We start from the raw sequence: 22,176 nt of genomic DNA on the forward strand, positions 1-22,176 counted from the left end.
TCAGCCCACTCCTCCTCCCCTTCTCCCTTCTCTTCCTTCTCCTCCTCCTTCTCCCTCCTTTTCCACCTTCTTTTTCCTTCTTTCTCTCTTCCTCTTTCCTTCCTTCTCCAAAAAAATTGAACTTGATGCTCCATATAATTGATCATTGTTACTCAACTAGAAAAAAATGCAAACACTTTGAGGAATTGTGGGTATTGTTGGGCGAGAAGCTTGAAGTGATTTCATTCCAACAGGATATTTATAATTTTCACATTCACTGAGGGAGGGAAGCATGAAATTCAGTGATTTGAAGATTATACTGGAAAGACAGTTTATTACTTTCTGCATCTGTTTGACAGATTGCACTGTTTAATGTTTTTGAATTGTGTGGTATGTGCTGAACACAATGTGGGGAGTGTTTTTGAACCCGTGGTAAAGATTGATATGCAAGGTGGTACCATGTGCTTGTATGGCTCTTCAGTTTGGGGGACACAGTGGCACCCTCCCAGGTGGGGTCGCACACTTTCTGGCCCTGAAGGCTCATAAGATTTCTCAGCTGCTTGTGATACTGTCTAACAGGGGTGGGAATATGGTCAGATTGTTTACAAATGGGATTCAGGGTATCTCTACCCTCTTGTCTCTTTCCAATTGCTCTGGAGACTAGATGTGTGCCTGGCTACTCCTTTTGTGTAACTGGTAACAACCCCAGGATCATTTGAGAATTTCCTGTAAGACTGGGTAAGTTGAAGATCAGTTTCTCAGGTATAGCCTCCCCTGGCCAGTCCAGGCCACAGAGCCTCCCAAAGTCTCTTCCTGCGTACCCTCTGTGACAGATTTACATAAACTGTGATTACCTTTGCAAATAATTAAGGTTTGCAAAGAAAATTACCTAAGATGCTAGAATGTTTAATTTTACGTGTCAACTTGGCTAAGCCATGATACCCAGGTCAAGTATTATTCTAGATGTTTCTGTGAAGGTATTTTTTAGGTGAGACGAACATTTAAATGAGTAGACTTTTAGCGAAGCAGATTACCCTCCCTAACGTGCCTGAGCCTCATGCAGTCAGCTGAAGGCCTTAATTTAAAAAAAGACTGAACTTCCTTGAAGAAGAGGGAATTCTGCCAGTGGATGGCTTTTGGACTCAAACTGCAACTCTTCCCTGGGTCTCCAAGCCTGCTGGCCTACTCGGCAGATTCTGGACTTGCCAAGCCTTCCCAGTTGTGTGAGCCAATTCCTTAAAATAGATCTCTCTCTCTAGATGTATACATCCTGGTGGTCCTGTTTCTCTGGAGGACTTTAATACAGATGCCTTTATCATAGAAGTGCATTTTGGCATTCTTTAAATGGAAGTAGATAAAATCTTCCATTTGGAGTACTGCATTACATTTTCTAATAAAAATGTAACTTTTGGCTATTTTTTATAGAGGATAGAAGAGTGCACGGGAAACCTTCGATAATCATAAACATTTGTGAATGAAAGTCAAATGAAAAGCCTACAATTACTCTGTGATGACATTTCCCTCCCCTAGCAGTATAAAGGGTGTAAGAACCATTTACCTATTCCTCTAAAGAGAGTGCATATGGCTTGCTGGCTTATGGTGATGTTTAAGTAAAAAGCTTGCTAAAAAAAACTGACTTTTGAAAATTACTCTTCTGCGTGTTTCAGTAGCATTTTTCTTCCCATATATGCTTCTTGTTGACTGCTCTTCCTGAGGGGAAAAAGGGCCTGGCCCTTCCCATTTGAGAAGATGTACTGGAAAGATGAATTGACATGTCATTGACTGGAATTTAGTAACATTCTAGCCAGAGTCACCAGAGAGGCTGGGAATTAAGGTCTTTTAGCTGTGCACGTTGGCACTCCAAATAAAATTGGGTTCAATTGCTCAGGAGAAAGGGAAAGTGAATATTGGGGCCAACAACTACCAGCCTCTGCCACCTGACGCTTATCTTTGTTAGTGTTATTTAAAATCTCAGTCTGTGGAAAAGGATTTTGCCTAGTGGTTTTCAGTACTGCTATATTAAATCTGGCAGACCTGAATCATCATTGTTTTTAGGGAAAAACAAAAGCCACATACACACACTTAAAATTACTGGAAAATGTTGGAGCTGGCAGGGATCTTAGAGTCTGGCACATTATCTTCATTTGGCGGAGGAAGAAACTAAAGCACAGAGATGCAAAGTGACTTAAAAGTTACAATGCACTGCGAAGACTTCTTGGAAGCAGGAAGTTGGTTGTCTCAGCCTGTACCTATACCCACCCCACCCCCAACCCCAAACCCTGTCATTTCAAGTTTAATCAAAGTCACAAAGCTATCCAGCCCTTCAGGGCTGCATTTGTTTCTTTCCATGAAACTTAACTCTACAAATACCTGCCATCTGGGAATAAGCAAGCCCAAGTAAAAAGCTGCAAATTCTTGCTGTACCGCTCACACTATTTATTTTTAGCAGCGAAAGGATCATTCCCATTCTTAGCATCTTGAAATAATAAAAGCCAGCATCTACTGAGAATTAGTTTGTAAGCTCCATGGAAGCAGGGATCAAGTTTAATTTTCCTCATCACTCTATCCGTTGTGCCTAGCCCAGTCTGTGATGCGTACTACAGAACACAACAAATAAATAGCTGTTGGATGAGTGGACGTAGTGTTTACAAGGTGGCAGACACTGTGTTAAGCACTTTTCATGGGTTATCTCATTCTGTCTTCATAACTATCCCATGAGGTAGGTAATATTTAAAACTAAAATTTGAAAACGTGCCCAAGCATACAAACATAGTGAGTGTTAGGACCCGGACTGCTCTGTCTGACTGCATCCTGAATCACTAGGGAGGCTGGAGGTTTCGGGGTTGCCATTGATTATCATATGAAATGTATAAAACTACTGTTAGATTAAATATGGGGAATTTTAAAAGCCTGACTAGCTGACATGTTATCCAGCACTAAAGATAAGTTACTGAACCTTAAAAAATAATGGAAGAATAAAATAGGAAAAGACTGACCTGCTGGGTTAGCTAAAGATGGTTGGGTACTTGGGGAGGAAAAGCATGAGGTTGAGTGGAGAATAATTATGCAATAAAGTTTCTACCTTACCTTGTTTGAGAGTCCAGGGACTCTCTTCTGCATTCCATTTGAAAATGCCATCCTGTGGTGTATCACCTCTAGATCATAGATGAGAGACATTGAAATCTTATTGCCAGGGTTTATTCCCATGATGCTAAACCTTTCAGGGGAAATGGTGCATTTGCACAGACGCAGAGGAGAGCAGTGAGCCCCAAGAACTGACTCTGGTTTCTATGCCTCAGGCACTGCTCTTCCGCCTCGTTGGGACAGAATTTTTCTATTTTTGTGTATGGGATTTTTTATTTTCCCCCTGAGGCATTACTAATGCCAGAAGTCTGTGTTAGGTGGTGAGGATGAGATCCTGTTTCTCAGACTCCTACAGCCAGACCTAAGCCATTGTGTCTGGAACAGAATCCCTAAAGCTGATCCACGGGACTGACTTGATCTAGGGCTCAAGTCTTTGAGTGGATGCGGGTTGGAGACCATGATGCCACATTCCTTTAAAGGTTTTATTTTTTCCCCTCCCTCCATATTTCTAGAGCCTGGTTGTTCTCGACCACGGGTGCACATAGAATCATCTGAGGAGACCTAAAATATGGATGCCCAGGTTCCACCCCTAAGGGTCTGGTTTAATTAGTTTGGAGAGAGGTCCAGGCACTGGCATTTATTTTAAAAGCGTCCCAGGTGATTCTGATGCGTAGTGGGCGTCGAGCGTCATTCTTGTAGGCTCCTGCCCCAGTGACCATTGTTTTTCTTCGCCTTTCTCCCCTTCCTGCGTCCTGGCTCATGCAGCCTGGGGGCGTCTTCTCATATTGGATGGCATTTGTAAGGACTGTTAAAGACTGTGCATTTGATTGGGGTGGGGAGGACAGGACACGGAAGGCTTCTATGAAATCACAGAGTGAGGTATATATAACAGTGGACTATTTTTTCTTTTTAATTAAAAATTAATGAATATCCCACATGCCGCGGAGCGGCTGGGCCCGTGAGCCATGGCCGCTGAGCCTGCGCGTCCGGAGCCTGTGCTCCGCAAGGGGAGAGGCCACGACAGTGAGAGGCCCGCGTACCGCAAAAAAAAAAAAAAAAAAAAAAAATTAATGAATAAACCTAAGGAAAGAAATAACTAAAACTAAACAAATGTGAACTAGAAAATTTTTATGGCTTTTCTGTAACCAGTAAATCTGAGCACAGATTATCTTAACAACTGGAAAAAATAGGCTAAATGAATGCTTTTGTAAGAAATGGCCTTCATAAAACTGACTCAAGATGAATTGAAAAGAAAAAAGAAAGCAATCAATTATCATGGAAGAAATTGAGCCATTTGCTGTAAAACATCAGAGAAAAACAGTGTCCGCTTGGATAATTTTAAAATATTGAGGACCAGATGGTTCCAAGGCTGTTTAAAAGTGTTCTAGAACAGGGAAAAAGACGTAAAGCTTCTGAATTATCTTTCTGAAACAAGCACACCATTGGTATAAGATAATGGGTGAGGGTAGCTCTTAAAAACAGTTAAGGGATATATGTATATGTGTAGCTGATTCACTTTTTTATAAAACAGAAACTAACACACCATTGTAAAGCAATTATACTCCAATAAATATGTTTTTTAAAAAACAAAACAGTTAAGCAATTTAATCTTTCCTAAGAACATTGATATAAAATTCCCAAATAAAGCATAAGCAACTAAAGCATAGCAATGCATAAAAGGTTAGCACCATGGCCTAGAGAGGTTCATTTTAACAAGTCAAAGATGGATCAGTAGGGGAAATCTGCTAAAGTAATTGTCTATTTTGATGCATAAAGAAGAGGGAAAGGTATGGTGATTTCAATAGATGTGGCAAAGGCATTTGATAAAAGTCAATATATATTCTGGATAAACAAAACAGTAAAATAGTAATAGATCATATTAGGGAAATTTCAATAGGTTTTCATTATGCCTGATGGTGAAACACTAGAACCAGTTTTTAAAGTTAGAAATAGATGGGATGCCCACAGCAATAACCACTATGATTTAACAGATGTAACAACAAGTTTAGAGCACCAAGTGAACAATGCTTTCTATGTTCCAGGCAAATCACTGAAGTCTCCCAACACCTTGCAAGAGAAATGCTACTATTCACATTTTACTGGTGAGAAAATAAAAGCACAGAGAAGTAACTTGCCCAAAGTCACACTGCCAGGAAGTGATAGAACTAGGACTGGACTTTGTGCCTACATTGCCCCTTTAGGAACAAAATTCTTTTTTTTTTTTTTTTTTTTTCGGTACGCGGGCCTCTCACTGTTGTGGCCTCTCCCGTTGCGGAGCACAGGCTCCGGACGCGCAGGCTCAGCGGCCATGGCTCACGGGCCCAGCCGCTCCGCGGCATGTGGGATCTTCCCGGACCGGGGCACGAATCCGTGTCCCCTGCATCGGCAGGCAGACTCTCAGCCACTGCGCCACCAGGGAAGCCCTCTTTCTTGTTTCTTCATTTCTTACTCCCTTCCTGCCTTCCTCTCCATCTCTTGTCTCTTTCTTTCCTCCTCCCTCCCTCCCTCCTTCCCTTCCTTCCTTCCTTCTTCCTTCCTAACTTCCTTCCTTCCTTCCTTCCTTCCTTCCTTCCTTCCTTCCTTCCTTCCTTCCTCCCTCTCTTTCTTTCATTGTGTTTCCCTCCCTGTGCTTCTCCTTTGTAGAATTTACAAGCACATAAACATTTGTTTAATTTCTGTTTTTTGTCTGCCGTCTCCACTAGACAAGCTTCTGAAAACACAGCCATGTCCGTTGGGCTCATTATTCTATCTCTGTTACCTGCCCAATAACGGGCACATGGCAGGCACTCAATCAATATATATTGAATGAATAAATACATGAATACTCGATGGTGATCATTAAAATAATAACCTTTAAATTGCTAATTTTATTATAAGCTAAATGTCCTAGTCTCAAAGGTATGATCCAAATAAGGTCATGTTTTCCTTTTTAAGTACCCACACTGTAATGTTCTGCATTGTCTAAGCCATAGGTGTCCCCTCCCCAGGGGAATTCTGGGGGTTGTGTGAGGGGCTGTGTGTCAATATATTTATGGTGTGTGTAAATGGTCAGACCATAAATATTTTAGGCTTTGCAGGCCATAGGTCTCTGGGTACAACTGTCAACTCTGCTGTTTCTGCACTAAAGCGTCCACAGATAAAATATAAATGAGTGGACATGACTGTCTCCAACAGAACTTTACTTATGAAACAGATGGTTCGCCTGGGTGTTGTAGTTTGTTGATTCCCGTTCTAGACGATAAAACAGATATTTAACATGGCAGGTATGACAAAGTGCTAAGAATCAAAACAAGACACGGTGGACAGCAGAGGACAGATTGTGCAGGAAGTTATGCTGAGTAAGATTGGAAATCCTTGGAAGATTTAAACAGGGAAATGGTCTGCTCCGACTCCCAGGTCCAGTGGAGCACATTGCAGAAAGGGTGGACACTTGGAGACCAGTTGGAAGGTTATTGTGATGGTCCAGATGCAGAGGGGTGGAGATTGGTACCGGGATGGGAGTGATGAGGTGGTAACAAGCGGTTGCATTCTAGGTAGGCTTAGAAGTTGACCAATAGGCTTTGCTGATGGTCTAAATAAAAGAGGGAAGTTCAAGGATGACTCTAAGATTTTAGTCTGAGCAGTTGGAAGAATGGTTTTTCCATCTACTGAGATGAATAAGAGGGGAGGAGGTATGGGTTTTGGTCAGAAGACCAAGATTCTGTTTGGGACATGTTAAGTGAGAGATGACTGTCAGACACCCAAATAAAGCTGCTGAGCAGGCAGGTGGATAGATGAGTCGGGGATTAAGGGGAGAGTCATCAGCATGTGGATGGTCCTTGCAGCGTGGATGAGATCAGGTAAAGAATGAGAATTGTGTGGAAAAGAGGTCCAAGGATTGAGCCCTGGGAGGTTCTGAGTTTGGAGGTCAGGAAGAGGAGAGCAGGGAGAGGAGAAAGCAGCCAAGGAGGCTGAGGGGCAGCGGGGGAGGCAGTGTGATAGCAGAGAGGCAAGGGAGAGCCGGCTCAGGGCGGGGGACATGAGTGGCATGCCCACATTTGCTTCTTAAGCCCTGCACCCGGGGCTTCCTGTGATTAGATGCTGGAGCTCAGCTGGAGAGCTCTTTGCGTTGCCTCTTGGACTCTGCATTTCATGTCCCCCTGTGGTTCTGGCTGCTGCTTTCAGCGAACTCCCAGGCCATCACTCTTCCCTGATCCTTTTATTGCCTCACCAGTTGCATTTTCTTTGCAACTTGGCAGGGAAATCATACCTCCCAAATTGCTCATAATCCTTGGCTAAGCTGACTCCTTTTGTACTGAAAAAAGGAAGCCAGCAGAGCCAGAGAATGATTTCTGGAACAAAGAGGAACATTTTCTAACAAAAATACAGGCACATCATATACCCTCCACCCCCTTTCCCTACGCCCTGGGGCAGGATGAACTCTCCTGGCCAAGAGAGCAGCTTTCCCCTTACAGGGTGAAAATGCAGCTCCCCTGAGGACTGTGGGAAGCATCCTCAGTTTCCCATGGAGGCAGAAGCAACAGGAATGGTCTTTTCTGAGCCTGTGATTGTGTGCACAGAACAAACGTGGGGTGAGAGGGAGGGTGGACAGAGGTGAAAGAGAAGGGCCCGGGGGGCCCGAGGAGGTCGCCGAAAGGAGAAAGACCGAGGCAGAAACCCTGAAACTGGAGGCAGCAGGCTTTTTGTGTATCATCTTGAGTATCTGTGACTGAGAACTGGCCCCATGTTTAAGGTCATGGATCCAGGGAGTTGGTCCCCTCCTTCCTCTCTCCTTTTTCCATCACAACAAAGATGACACCTGGCATTCTGAGCTCACATCTGCTCATACTTTTGTTCTATTTTTTCCTACTCTGTTCTATTAGGGTGTCTGGCATGAGGGACTGAGGTTTGAAAGCGACACTCCAGCTGTCCCCTCCGTGCCCACTCCTACTGAATTATCCTGAAATCCCTCCTGCTGGCATGATCCCCTCTGGTTCCCCCTAAGAAGAGTCTGGGGCAGGCTTCTGTTCTGACACGGAATCATGCCCTTGGCACTCCGCGCCCCCCAAACAGTCTTCTTGGATTTTTTTTTGTATTTAATAAATGTAATTTGCAGGCATTAACCTAGGGAATTAGTTCTGTGTAAACAGAGAAGAGTTTAGGTCTTTGGTCAGAGATGTAGAATTCACATGTGTTTGGGGGCAACGTTTCTGACAATAGAATAGGAAAGGAAAAAAGCATAAGCTTGCTCACCGAAGATAATCCCATGTCGTCTTGTTTAAACTCTTCTGTTAAATTCAGTATTTCGGGCTATTCAATTTATACCCAATACACTTACTTTTGGCATACTTATGTAGAAACGAATGTAACAGATATGTGTTTCTTTGGCTGGCAAGTTAAAAAAACAAATGAAAATTGGAATTTTATCTTTTAAATCATTAAATAAACTATTACAAGGATGCTTTTTTTCCCCCCAAATTAATAAAACTGCTTTCTGGAAAGAAGATTATTTTTAAACCTAATGTATGAACATCCATCATCACAAGGTAATATTTTTAATACTATGAGCATATTCTTAATTTATTTAAAAAATTTTATGCTGGTCATTTTGTTAGATTATTACTTCTTACTTATGTTTCAGTTCCTACTTTTAGAGAAACATCAAACATAATTTATATTCTTTACCAGATATTTCTAATACCTGAAGTCCTTTTTAAAAATTGAAATATAGTGACATATAATATATGTTAGTTTCAGGTGTACTACATAGTGATTTGACATTTGCACACATTATGAAATGATCACCATGATAAGTCTGGTAACCATCTGTCACCATACAAACTTATTACAATATTATTGAACACATCTCTTATGCTGTATATTACATCCTTGTGACTTATTTATTATAAGCAGTTTGTACCTCTTTTTTTTAACATCTTTATTGGAGTATAATTGCTTTAAAATGTTGTGTTAGTTGCTTCTGTATAACAAAGTGAATCAGCTATATGTATACATATATCCCCATGGGGGATATATGGGGGATATATGTATCCTCTTGTGTCTCCCTCCCACCCTCCCTATACCACCCCTTTAGGTGGTCACAAAACACCGAGCTGATCTCCCTGTGCTATGCGGCTGCTTCCCACTAGCTATAGGTTTTACATTTGGTAGTGTATATATGTCAATGCTACTCTCATTTTTCCTCTAAGACTTTTATAGTATCTGACCTTAAAAGTCTTTAATCCATTTTGAGTTTATTTTTGTGTATGGTGTTAGGGAGTGATCTAATTTCATTCTTTTACATGTAGCTGTCCAGTTTTCCCAGCACCACTTATTGAAGAGGCTGTCTTTTCTCCATTGTATATTCTTGCCTCCTTTATCAAAGATAAGGTGACCATATGTGCATGGGTTTATCTCTGGGCTTTCTATCCTGTTCCATTGATCTATATTTCTGTTTTTGTGCCAGTACCATTCTGTCTTGATTACTGTAGCTTTGTAGTATAGTCTGAGGTCCGGGAGCCTGATTCCTCCAGCTCCATTTTTCTTTCTCAAGATTGCTTTGGCTATTCGGGGTCTTTTGTGTTTCCATACAAATTGTGAAATTTTTTGTTCTAGTTCTGTGAAAAATGCCATTGGTAGTTTGATAGGGATTGCATTGAATCTGTAGATGGCTTTGGGTAGTATAGTCATTTTCACAATGTTGATTCTTCCAATCCAAAAACATGGTATATCTCTCCATCTGTTTTATCATCCTTAATTTCTTTCATCCGTGTCTTATAGTTTTCTGCATACAGGTCTTTTGTCTCCTTAAGTAGGTTTATTCCTAGGTATTTTATTCTTTTTGTTGCAGTGGTAAATGGGAGTGTTTCCTTAATTTCACTTTCAGATATTTTCATCATTAGTGTATAGGAATGCAAGAGATTTCTGTGTATTAATTTTGTATCCTGCTACTTTCCCAAATTCATTGATTAGCTCTAGCAGTTTTCTGGTAGCATCTTTAGGAGTCTCTATGTATAGTATCATGTCATTTGAAAGCAATGACAGCATTACTTCTTCTTTTCTAATTTCGATTCCTTTTATTTCTTTTACTTCTCTGATTGCTGTGGCTAAAACTTGCAAAACAATGTTGAATAATAGTGGTGAGAGTGGACAACCTTGTCTTGTTCCTGATCTTAGTGGAAATGGTTTCAATTTTTCACCATTGAGGATGATGTTGGCTGTGGGTTTGTCATATATGGCCTTTATTAGGTTGATGTAAGTTCCCTCTATGCCTACTTTCTGGAGGGTTTTTATCATAAATCGGTGTTGAATTTTGTCAAAAGATTTTTCTGCATCTATTGAGATGATCATATCGTTTTTATTCTTCAGTTGGTTAATATGGTGTATCACATTGATTGATTTGCATATATTGAAGAATCCTTGCATTCCTGGGATAAACCTCACCTGATCATGTTGTCTCTTCCTTTTAATGAGCTCTTGGATTCTGTTTGCTAGTATTTTGTTGAGGATTTTTGCATCCATGTTCATCAGTGAGATTGGCCTGCAGTTTTCTTTCTTAGTGAATCTGGCTAATGGTTTATTAATTTTATTTATCTTCTCAAAGAACCAGCTTCTAGGGCTTCCCTGATGGCACAATTGTTAGGAATCCACCTGACAATGCAGGGGACACAGGTTTGAGCCCTGGTCTGGGAAGATCCCACATGCCATGGAGCAACTAAGCCTGTGTGCCACAACTACTGAGCCTGTGCTCTAGACCCTGCAAACCACAACTACTGAAGCCCATGCGCCTAGAGCCTGTGCTCCACAACAGGAGAAGCTACCACAATGAGAAGCCCATGCTGTACAATGAAGAGTTGCACTCGCTCGCCGCAACTAGAGAAAGGCTGTGTATAGCAATGAGACCCAATGCAGCCAAAAATAAATAAATTAATTTTAAAAAAGAGGAAAGACAGATACTGTATGATTCCATTAAAAAAAAAAGGAAGAAGCAGCTTTTAGTTTTATTGATCTTTACTATTGTTTCCTTCATTTCTTTTTCATTTATTTCTGATCTGATCTTTATGATTTCTTTCGTTCTGCTAACTTTGGGGTCTTTTTGTTCTTCTTTCTCTAATTGCTTTAGGTGTAAGGTTAGGTTCTTTATTTGAGATTTTTTCTTGTTTCTTGAAGTAGGGTTGTATTGCTATAAAGTTTCCTCTTAGAACTGCTTTTCCAGCATCTCATAAGTTTTGGGTTGTCGTGTTTTCATTGTCATTTGTTTCTAGTATTTTTTGATTTCCTCTTTGATTTCTTCAGTGATCTCTTGGTTATTTAGTAGTGTATTGTTTAGCCTCCTTGTGTTTGTATTTTTTACAGATCTTTTCCTGTAGTTGATGTCTAGTCTCATAGCATTGTGGTCAGAAGATACTTGATATGATTTCAGTTTTCTTAAATTTACCAAGGCTTGATTTGTGACCCAAGATATGATGTATCCTGGAGAATGTTCCATGAGCACTTGAGAAGAAAGTGTGTTCTGTTGTTTTTGGATGGAATGTCTTATAAATATCAATTAAATCCATCTTGTTTAATGCATCACTTAAAGCTTGTGTTTATTTTATTTATTTTCATTTTGGATGATCTGTCTGTTGGTGAAAGTGGTGTGTTAAGTTCCCCTACTATGACTGTGTTACTTTTGATTTCCCCTTTTATGAGTGCTAGCATTTGCCTTATGTATTGAGGTGCTCCTATGTTGGGTGCATAAATATTTACAATTGTTTTATCTTCTTCTTGGATTGACCCCTTGATCATTATGTAGTGTCCTTCTTTGTCTCTTGTTATAGTCTTTATTTTAAAGTCTATTTTGTCTGATATGAGAATTGCTACTCCAGCTTTCTTTTGATTTCCATTTGCATGGAATATCTTTTTCTACCCCCTCACTTTCAGTCTGTATGTGTCCCTAGGTCTGAAGTTGGTCTCCTGTAGACAGCATATATATGGATCTTGTTTTTGTATGCATTCAGCCAGTCTATGTCTTTTGGTTGGAGCATTTAATCCATTTACATTTAAGGTAATTATCGATATGTATGTTCCTATTACTATTTTCTTAATTGTTTTGGGTTTGGTTTTGTAGGTCTTTTCCTTCTCTTGTGTTTCCTGCCTAGAGAAGTTCCTTTAGCGTTTGTTGTAAAGCTGGTTTGGTGGTGCTGAATTCTCTTAAATTTTGGTTGTCTGTAAAGATTTTAATTTCTCCTTCAAATCTGAATGAGATCCTTACTGGGTAGAGTATCTTGGTTGTAGGTTTTTCCCTTCCATCACTTTAAATATGTCCTGCCACTCTCTTCTGGCTTGCAGAGTTTCTGCTGAAAGATCAGCTGTTAACCTTATGGGGATTCTCTTGTTTGTTATGTTGTCATTCCCTTGCTGCTTTTAATGTTTTTTCTTTGTATTTAATTTTTGATAGTTTTATTAATATGTGTCTCTGTGTCTTTCCCTTTGGGTTTATCCTGTATGGTACTCTCTGTGCTTCCTGGACTTGATTGACTATTTCCTTTCCCATGTTAAGGCAGTTTTCGACTATAATCTCTTCAAATATTTTCTCAGACCTTTCTTTTTCTCTTCTTCTTCTGGGACCTCTATAATTCGAATGTTGGTGCGTTTAATGTTGTCCCAGATGTCTCTCAGACTGTCCTCAATTCTTTTCATTCTTTTTTCTTTATTCTGCTCTGGGGGTAGTTATTTCCACAATTTTTTCTTCCAGGTCAGTTTTCCGTTCTTCTGCCTTAGTTATTCTGCTATTGATTCCTTCTAGAGAGTTTTTAATTTCATTTATTGTGTTGTTCATCACTGTTTATTTGCTCTTTAGTTCTTCTAGGTCCTTGTTAAATGCTTCTTGTATTTTCTCCATTCTATTTCCAAGATTTTGGGTCATCTCTACTATCATTACTCTGAATTCTTTTTCAGGTAGACTGCCTATTTCCTCTTCATTTGTTTCATCTTGTGGGTTTTTACCTTGCTCCTTCATCTGTTGCATATTTCTCTGTCTTCTCATTTTTTTAACTTCTGTGTTTGGTGTCTCCTTTTCCCAGGCTGCAGGTTCCTATTCCCCATTGCTTTTGGTGTCTGCCTCCAATGGGTGAGGTTGGTTCAGTGGCTTGTGTAGGCTTCCTGGTGGAGGGGACTGTTGCCTGTGTTCTGGTGGGTTTGGCTGGATCTTGTGTTTCTGGTGGACAGGCCTGCTTCCGGTGGTGTGTTTTGGGGTGTCTGTGAACTTAGTATGATTTTAAGCAGCCTCTCTGCTAATGGGTGAGGTTGTGTTCTTCTCTTGCTAGTTGTTTGGCGTGGGCCGTCCAGCACTGGAGCTTGCTGGTTGCTGGGTGGAGCTGGGTCTTAGCGTTCAGATGGAGATTTCTGAAAAGCTCTCACCGATTGATATTACATGGGGCCAGGAGGTCTCTGATGGTCCCATGTCCTGAGCTCAGCTCTCCCACCTCAGAGGCTCAGGCCTGACAGCAGGCCAGAGCACCAAGACCCTGTCAGCCACATGGCTCAGAAGAAAAGGGAGAAAAAAGGAAAGAAAAAAAATTTTAATGAAAAAAAAGTAATAAAAATTTAGAGCAACAAAACCAGTAACGAAATCCACCAGTGATAACAAGCGCTAAAAACTATGCTAAGGTAAACATAAAAATCAGAAAGAAATCAGTCACAGACATCAAACCACAAGTCTACAGTTGCTCCCAAGGTCCACTGCCTCAATTTTGGGATGATTCATTGTCTATTCAGGTATTCCACAGATGCAGGTACATCGAGTTGATTGTGAGGATTTAATCTGCTGCTCCTGAGGCTGCTGGGAGAAATTTCCCTTTCTCTTCCTTGTTCGCACACCTCCTGGGGTTCAGCTTTGGATTTGGACCCGCCTCTGCATGTAGGTCACCCTCAGGCATCTATTCCCACCCAGACAGGATGGGGTTAAAGAAGTAGCTGATTAGGGGGCTCTTGCTCATTCAGGCCGGGGGGAGGATGGGGTACAGTAGTTATAACTGGAATGCAGGGCGAGCCTGTGGTGGCAGAGGCTGGAGTGACATTGCAACAACCTGAGGTGCACCGTGTGTTCTCCTGGGGAACTTGTCTCTGGATCATGGGACCCTGGCAATGGTGTGCTGCACAGGCTCCCGGGGAGGCGTGGATAGTGACTTGTGCTTGCACACAGGATTCTTGGTGGCTGCAGCAGCAGCATTAGCGTTCCATGCCCATCTGTGGTGTCTGAGCTAATAACCACTGCTTGTGCCTGTCTCTGGAGCTCGTTTAGGCAGTGCTCTGACTTCTGTGGGCACACAGGGGAGGAATCCCTTCTCCTCGCGCACCACAAAACAACGGTCTTTTGCCTCTTAGGCAGGTCCAGACTTTTTCCCGGACTCCATCCTGGCTAGCCATGGTGCACTAACCCCTTCAGGCTGTGTTCACGCAGCCAACCCCAGTCCTCTCCCTGGGATCTGACCTCCGAATCCTGAGCCTCAGCTCCCAGCCCCCGCCCGTCCCGGCAGGTGAGCAGACAAGCCTCTTGGGCTGGTGAGTGCTGGTCGGCACTGATCCTCTGTGCAGGAATCTCTCTACTTTGCCCTCTGCACCCCTGTTGCTGCGCTCTCCTCCGTGGCTCTGAAAAGATGTATTTTTGATGTATTTGTGGGGAGGAAGGTGATCTCCACATCTTACTCCTCCACCATCTTGAGGGTCCCCCCAAGTTCCATATATTTTTGATTATTTCAGCTTTGTAGTATAGTTTGATAGTTTGAAGTCAGGGAGTGTGACTCCTCCAACTTTGTTCTTTCTAAAGCTTGCTTTGGCTATTTGGGTTATTTTGTGTTTCCATGAAAGTTTAGAATTATTTGTTCTAGTTTTGTGAAAAATGCCATTGATATTTTGATAGGGATTTCATGAATCTGTAGATTGTTTTGGGTATTATGGTCATTTTAACAATATTAATTCTTGCAATCCATGAACATGATACATGTTTTTATTTGTTTGCATCACCTTCCATTTCTTTTATCAATGTCTTATAGTTTTCAGAGTACAAATCTTTTACCTCCTAGGTTAGGTTTATTTCTAGGTATTTTATTCTTTTTGATGCAGTTGTAAATGGGATTATTTTCTTAATTTTTTTTTCTTCTTGGATTACTGAACATCTGCCTTCTAGGCTTCAAATCTTGTGGTTGAGGGATGACCAGCTGTCCCTGAATAGAGCTGAGTGCCATGAAATCGATGGGGATTCTGGATGGTTTGGATCCCAAGCCAAGGAATATACAGGTAAACTCTGTTTAACACAGACTAGGCCAGTAAAGTCCTTTAGATTAGTGGGATACCCATAAAGATAGAATGGTTTTAAACTTAATTAATGATTCTTTGTGGTACTGGGCTTTATCAAATCCAGAATATGGCTTTTGTTTATTGTCCTGGCTACCAGGACAAAGTAGGTCAGGGAGAAAATAGGCATGAGAAAAGCAGGGAAGAGAGAAGCATGTAGGGAAAGAATGTATTATTTTAACATCTGCTGCTGGAAATATTCCCAGGAAGGGAGGTATTTTAGGAAAATATCTTGAGAAGTCATCTGGGAATGGAAGTAGAAGCACTGTGGGTTCTTAGGAGTCAAGACAACCCAAGGAATTTCAAAAGTGCTGTGTATAGGGCTTCCCTGGTGGCGCAGTGGTTGAGAGTTTGCCTGCTGATGCAGGGAAGGTGGGTTCATGCCCCGGTCTGGGAAGATCCCACATGCCGCGGAGCGGCTGGGCCCGGGAGCCATGGCCGCTGAGCCTGCGCGTCCGGAGCCTGGGCTCCGCAACGGGAGAAACCACAACAGAGAGAGGCCCGCGTACCGCAAAGAAAAAAAAAAAAGTGCTGTGTATAGATATCAGGACTTGGGGAGAAGGAGAAGGGAGGATGAAGCTGGAGCGGGGGCCAGAGGCCAAAGAAGTATGAAGTGCTTCTATTCTATTACTCAGTGTTCTCCAGAAAAACAAAACCAATAGGGTATGGATGTATACGTATACGTACATGTATATGTATATGTAAATCTAGAAAGAGATTTATTATAAGGAATTGGCTCCCATAATTATGGAGGCTGAGAAATCCTATGATCTGCTCTTTGCGAGATGGAATTTCCAGTCGAGGTCTGAAGGCCTGAGCACCAGGAGGAGGAAAGACAGGAAACCGATGTCCCAGCAGCTCAAGCAGTCAGGCTGAGTGAATCCAACCTTTCTCCACTTTTCTGTTCTATGCAGGCCCTCCACAGACTGGATGATGCCCACCCACACCTGAGGAGCGCCACCTGCCTTAGCCCATCAATTCCAATGCTAATCTCTTTGAGAAACCCTCTCACAGACACACCCCAAAATAATGTTTAACTTGATAGCTGGGCATCTTGTGACCTCGTCGGGGTGACACATACAGTTAACCATCATGGTGCCCCTGTTGGTAAAGAGCTCAAAGGAATTCTATGCACAGAGATGACCGATGCTCAACATCAAGGGGCTGCATGTTAGTAATGTAGCTCTCCCCCCTCCCAGTTTGTTGAGATCTTTGGTGAAGTATACTGTGCATACAAGGGTATGATTTTTCTATGTGGTGTGCTTGTGTGAATGTATATGTGCATGTGTGTGCATGTGAGTGCAGGCATGGTTGTGGGCATGCATGTATGATGTATGTAAGCATGTGTGTGTATGAGAGAGAGAAATTGAGAGAGACAGAAGAAGAGAAAAGGTGGTTTGTGCAGATGCAGGAAACTGCGATGTCCCCGGGGAGGGTTGGTGCAGAGCAGAACAGGGATCGGATGAGGAGATAATCCAGAAATTTAGCCAATTCGGCAGAAGCAGGACTCTAAATCAGAGGCCGTGGAAAGGCATGAATCCCCAGAAATCTTGTGGATGGTTGAAATGAAATGGGGGTTACAGCCAATCTTGTCTGGATTATAAGGGACATGGTGATGCCAGTGATGCGTTCTCCATGTGTTATGGATTGTCCATTAACTTTTGGTAGAATATAAAGGCCTGAGGCTAAAAGATTGATAATCTGACCATAATTGCCCTCCACTCTCAACAAAGCAAATAATCGGGATTGTTCTTCTACCGTTATATTCCTCTGTAGTTATCATCTTTATGACAACTTTCCGTCTCCTCGTTTATCAAACACACTTGAACCTAGTTTTAGCAGACAAGATTGTTGGGGGTGAGGGTGTGATTTCTGTAGTGGCTTGGGATGCAGGGCCCTTTCAATACTTTTTGGGGGGCCAGAAAGTATAATTCAATAACTGCAACTTGTTTTACTTGGAGCGTCTAGGACACCAGTTGTGTGAGATGAATTATGTTTTCATGCAAGGTTCTGAGAGGCCAAATGACAAAACATGAGTACAGTGTTTTCTTGAAGGCTTAAATGGCTTTGCAGATGTGAATTAGTCTATAACATCACAGGCACTCTTTTCGTGTGGGTCACACCACCCCTTCCCTCTTCCACTGTTGTAGACAGAATCATTAGTATGTGTCAGCAGCTGAACTGGAGTCAGATAAGAAATGGATTAGCAAGGAATCATATAAACTGTATTTTCAGAGTGAAAATGAAGGCAGTGCACATTTAAAATTCGCAGTGAGGCTACCACAGCTATTTAGGATGCAATAAAAGTCCATTTTAATAAGTATCACATAGTTTACCTGTAGCCCATTAACTGCGTTTCAGAGATAGGCAAAGTGAAAAGTGTAATCTGCTTTTAAACATTTTCCACTAATATAAATTACCCAAATGAAGTATTTGGGCATGCTTGCACTGCTAAATAAGGCAGAAAACTTTACCAAACTTTTATGTTAATACTCCATAGGTGCTCGGCTGTGTTAGCAATGAATCATGCAGTATAAGTGACCGCCCCCTGCCCCCCCATCGTTGGGTTTGGAAATCCAAACAGACCTCCCTCACCTCTGCCTTTTGTTCTCTGATCTTGGGCACAACACTTCCCTTCTTTGGGCTGCAGGTTCCTCATGTGTGAAACTAGGTAAATTAATCCTATAAGTATGGTTATCGGGTTAAATGAGATTTTGCACGCATGGCATATACTAAGTGTTCTGGAAATGAGAGCTATCGTTACTATAAACTTGTAGTACGTGTATTTAATTCAACACTGTTATTTTGAGTGTTCTATTTATTTTAACCATTTAAAATGGAAATTTTAAATAAATTCTGGTCTTCGTGCTTGTTAGGTCAAATTTTGTCTGTTATAAGAAGACATTATAACAATGAAAAGGACATTTAAAAAATTTTAAATAATTCGCCATAATACTTACATCCTAACAACAAAGCAGTTTTCCTCTTTCTGGATTCCTTTGCCCGTGTATAGGCACATTCTGACATCGTCATAATCAGTCTTCAAAGCATTAGTCTATAGTTTGCAATTTTGTAAAATGTACTGTATTTTTATGTGGCTTCATAATTGTAATTTTTAGTGGCCATGTTACATTCATTAGAGGTTGTGGACCCTAATCTAATAGTCCCTGTTTTTAGTCATTTTGATTGCTTCTGGTTTTTATATACATGGCAGAGATGAGTATCTTCAGTCTAACGCTCTCCCAACTGAGCTATTTCGGCCACCTAAGATGAATATCCTTTGTAGAAGGAGTCAAGGGATTCTAGATTTGGAGAATTGAAAGAGCTGAGTCCTTTTGATTGGGGCTGGGCAGAGGTCTTTGTAGCTGAGGTGTTTCAAGAGGGAAGACTGGGGCTCCTGAGTGCTTCTAGATGCAGCAGCAGTGGGGGTGGGCTTGGGGTTTCCAAAGGAGAAGACCCCACGGGGCTGGCATACAAGGCTGCAGGTTATGGAGAGAGGCAGAGGGAACCTTAAGGTTGCCTTCTAGGTGGACCTACTCACTTCAGCAGAGAAGGAAAAGACCCAGGGAACAGGGGCAGAAGTCCCTTCCAGTAAGGAGAAGAGGGAGTCGGCATCTTGGAGGCAGCCTCTGCTTCTGCTACTTTCAAAGTGAGCTCTTTTAATCCTGTAAACTACTATTTGCAGAAAGTAAGGCACAGAGAGATGGCGTAGGTGGCCCAAGTCAAGAAGCTGGCACATTGGGTGTGTGTGTGTGTGTGTGTGTGTCCAACTCCCCCGGCTTCCCCAAGCTGGGAGCTGCAGATCCCTAAGGGGCACCCATCTGAGTGCCTCTGGGAGTCCTGTGAACAGCCTTTGACCAGTGAAGGGCCAGTTCTGTATTACAGTTAAAACCAAAAGCTCGCCTTTCCTGCTGAGTGAGTGGGGACACCACAGAGCAAACAGAGGCAAGATGGCCACCAGGGGCTCAGCAGTGGTTGATCACATCCTCAGGAGTGTTGCCCTGGAGGGTGATGCATTTCAGAACAGAGCACCCCGGGGTGTGCAGGTAAAACAGTTCTTCCCTTGAGGACCTCTGCAAAGCCTGCAGGATCCACGGAGAATGGCCATTTTAGCAGTTTGTGGTGAGGAAGCCACCTTAGCTGCCATTCCCAGGCGGAGACCAAGTCAACCAAAGCATTCTGATGGTCACCATGTGAGACTTGTGTTGCTCTAGTGCACAGGAGATATCGTGAAAATGTATAGATTAATTAAAATAATAAAAAGACAGCATTGTTTTGCTTATCACTTTGGCAAATACATATATATATAAATATTTATACATTATATATTATTTTATGTATAGCAGGCAATGTATAAGTTAATACATTGTGTATGTTATGTACTTATTTGTATTACATGTTTATCTATTTATATATGTTTGTAATCCTGGCACAGTACTTGCTTTGTTCATAGGGCAGTAAAGTTCACATATGTAGGTAGATGTACCTGAATGTGCTTTTGAGCGAGGAGTTACTTTTCGTCATCTAACGCCCCTGCCCTTTTGGCAGAAGGAGAAACTAAGGCTCGGAGAGATGACTCCTTCAGGGTGCACAGCTGAGGAAGGAGCCCAGCCTCTCTGCTTTTTCATTCACGTCCTTCCTCCTCCTGGTGTGACCTCAATCCTGCAGCCATGCATGTAAAGGGGCTAAAGCAAAACATCTCTTTCCAAAGAGTAGCACTTTTGTCACAAAACAGTGCTCATAAATGCCTCAGGACAACAACAAAAAGAAAAAAAAGGAAGCGATTGGCCAGAGTTTCCGTTTGAGGTCTAGCTCCTCAAAGACACGCCATGGAGCTCAACAAAAGGCAGGTGATTGCCCCTTTGATGGTGCTTCTTTCCAGGGGACATCTTTTCTCTTGTGAGAAGCTTCTCATTTTTAGACAAAAGCAGATAAACAGAAATTCTATTCTGACTCACCGAGTGTCACTGACATATTTGAAAATATCTTTCTACCAAGACAGGAGAAAGGGATAGTGTAAGAATTCTCTGAGATACACTCAAGGAAATCTATAAAGGAATTCCACAAATTAGCCTCCTAAGGGAAAAGCGATGTCTGACATGAATCTTAGCACTTTAAATCCTTTCTTAACAATTTCCAGGAGATGGAAGAACCGCAGTTCTAAGGGATGTCCACTAGATGACAGCATGATTATGGTTAAAGTCTCAGTAGCTTTCTCTGGCATGGAAAAGGGGATTTATTACTCTGATCAGAGGTTGGAAGTCAAAGGTTTTATGGATACGAATATGCTGTTAAAATATTATAAACTAAACTATATATTTACATATATCTAATATATAATTCTTACTATTATTGTGTGAAGTATCGTATTGGCTTTCTTACCATAATTCTTACTATCTTTACTCAGATCCATGTGTGATTTAGGCAGGTTTAATGTTATGGCTAAAAGTCCTTTGCTGGCTGCCACCACCCTTACTTGAATAATCCCAACGTTTGCCTTTGTTCTTCAAATGCTAATTTATTAAATGGCTTTAGTGTACATTAGCCACACCGCTGTGATCCTGCTAATTACTGGTCAATCCTGATTTTCACTCAGTTGTATGATGTAGTCAATTGCTTCTTTTTCTACCACAATTTAATATTAACTATAGTCCAATTTTTTATATTTCGTGGATGCAATATGTTGTCTTTATGTTTTCACTGAGTGCCAGGCCGTGTGTGAGCTGTTGGCAATGCAGACCAAGGTTTTCGTGGCGGTTACGCGCTAATGAAATATACCACGACACGTAGGTAAAGTACATCCGTCAGTACTAAGTAAATTCTTTTTTTACAAGTCCTTTTAAGATTTAGATACTTTCCCTGTTGATGATGGAAAGTTCTTTTGGAAAGAGCTGGGTGATCAGGAAAAGGGTTTGGACCTGACAGCATCAGAGGTGGCTTTCCAAATTCAAGGATTATTAGGAGAACACCGACACCCGACATGTTCTTTAGGGACCAGGACCGTGCTGCAGCTGTCCGCTATTGTCGCCATCTGGCATCTTTAGGAGACATCCACATGGACAAGGCAAAATGTTAGAAATATGTAGACAGTCTGGTTAATTTAGTTAGCTGAATAAATGAATACACACACAGACTGGTGACGAACAGCACAAGTTGTGCTAGGCAAAATAATTATTTCCTGTCTTAAAGCACTTGAGAGTTGATAAAGCGTGTTCAGATATATTACATGTGAGTTTAACAACACTCTGTCCAGAAAATGCAGCAATCTGCCCCAGCTGCCAATGAAGAAAGAATTCAGAAGTAGAAGGATAAAACATGTCAAGTGCCCATCGGAGGTACCCCATCAATTGCTGTTTTACTGTGGTTACTATTTACTAGGAGTCAGGTCATTGGTATCCAGGCATGGCAGTCTTATATCACGCTCTATCTGGTTCAGGACTTTATGACTTGAGGTCTCCAGGTGATTCTTTAAGTTCCAGCTCTGACTGTGTGTGTGTGCCTGACCTTCACATTCCGCTCCTGGGGTCTCTGTGTATCTGTTCCACTTGTGTTTTTGTGAGTCGCGAAGGAAGGGGCGTGCCTTGTCCAGCTGGGGCTGGCAGGACCTGAAACCAAACCAGCATTGTTATTGGGCAGAGGGTAAATGAAACAACAGTGTTTTCCAGAGAAGATGTGTGGAAGGACTACCCCGCATGTGATTAGCCTGGAAAAGGCTTTTCTTGCTGTGGCCAGTGGGACTTAAGAGCGATACTTATTTATAACTCGGGGCAGCAGGAGGGCTCAGCGGTGCAGTGGCTA

At 41.8% G+C, this 22,176-nt stretch overlaps 1 protein-coding gene across 2 annotated transcripts in view; it reads left to right on the forward strand.

Annotated features, from left to right (window-relative positions):
- GALC (galactosylceramidase) overlaps positions 1 to 21,022 on the forward strand; it is an 84,661-nt gene extending 63,639 nt beyond the window's left edge. The window contains exons 19-20 of one of the 2 annotated variants that reach the window (XR_003002038.1): positions 15,212 to 15,321; positions 16,293 to 21,022. The gene's annotated coding sequence lies outside the window, so the exon portion shown is untranslated. Of the gene's footprint in view, positions 1 to 14,409; positions 14,449 to 15,211; positions 15,322 to 16,292 lie in introns of those variants that run through there. The other variant, XR_003002039.1, reaches the window with a different exon arrangement.
- Positions 21,023 to 22,176: the final 1,154 nt, after the last annotated feature.

This window comes from Neophocaena asiaeorientalis, unplaced genomic scaffold (genome assembly GCF_003031525.2).
Source record: "Neophocaena asiaeorientalis asiaeorientalis breed wild unplaced genomic scaffold, Neophocaena_asiaeorientalis_V1.1 scaffold152, whole genome shotgun sequence".
Lineage (NCBI taxonomy): Eukaryota > Metazoa > Chordata > Mammalia > Artiodactyla > Phocoenidae > Neophocaena > Neophocaena asiaeorientalis.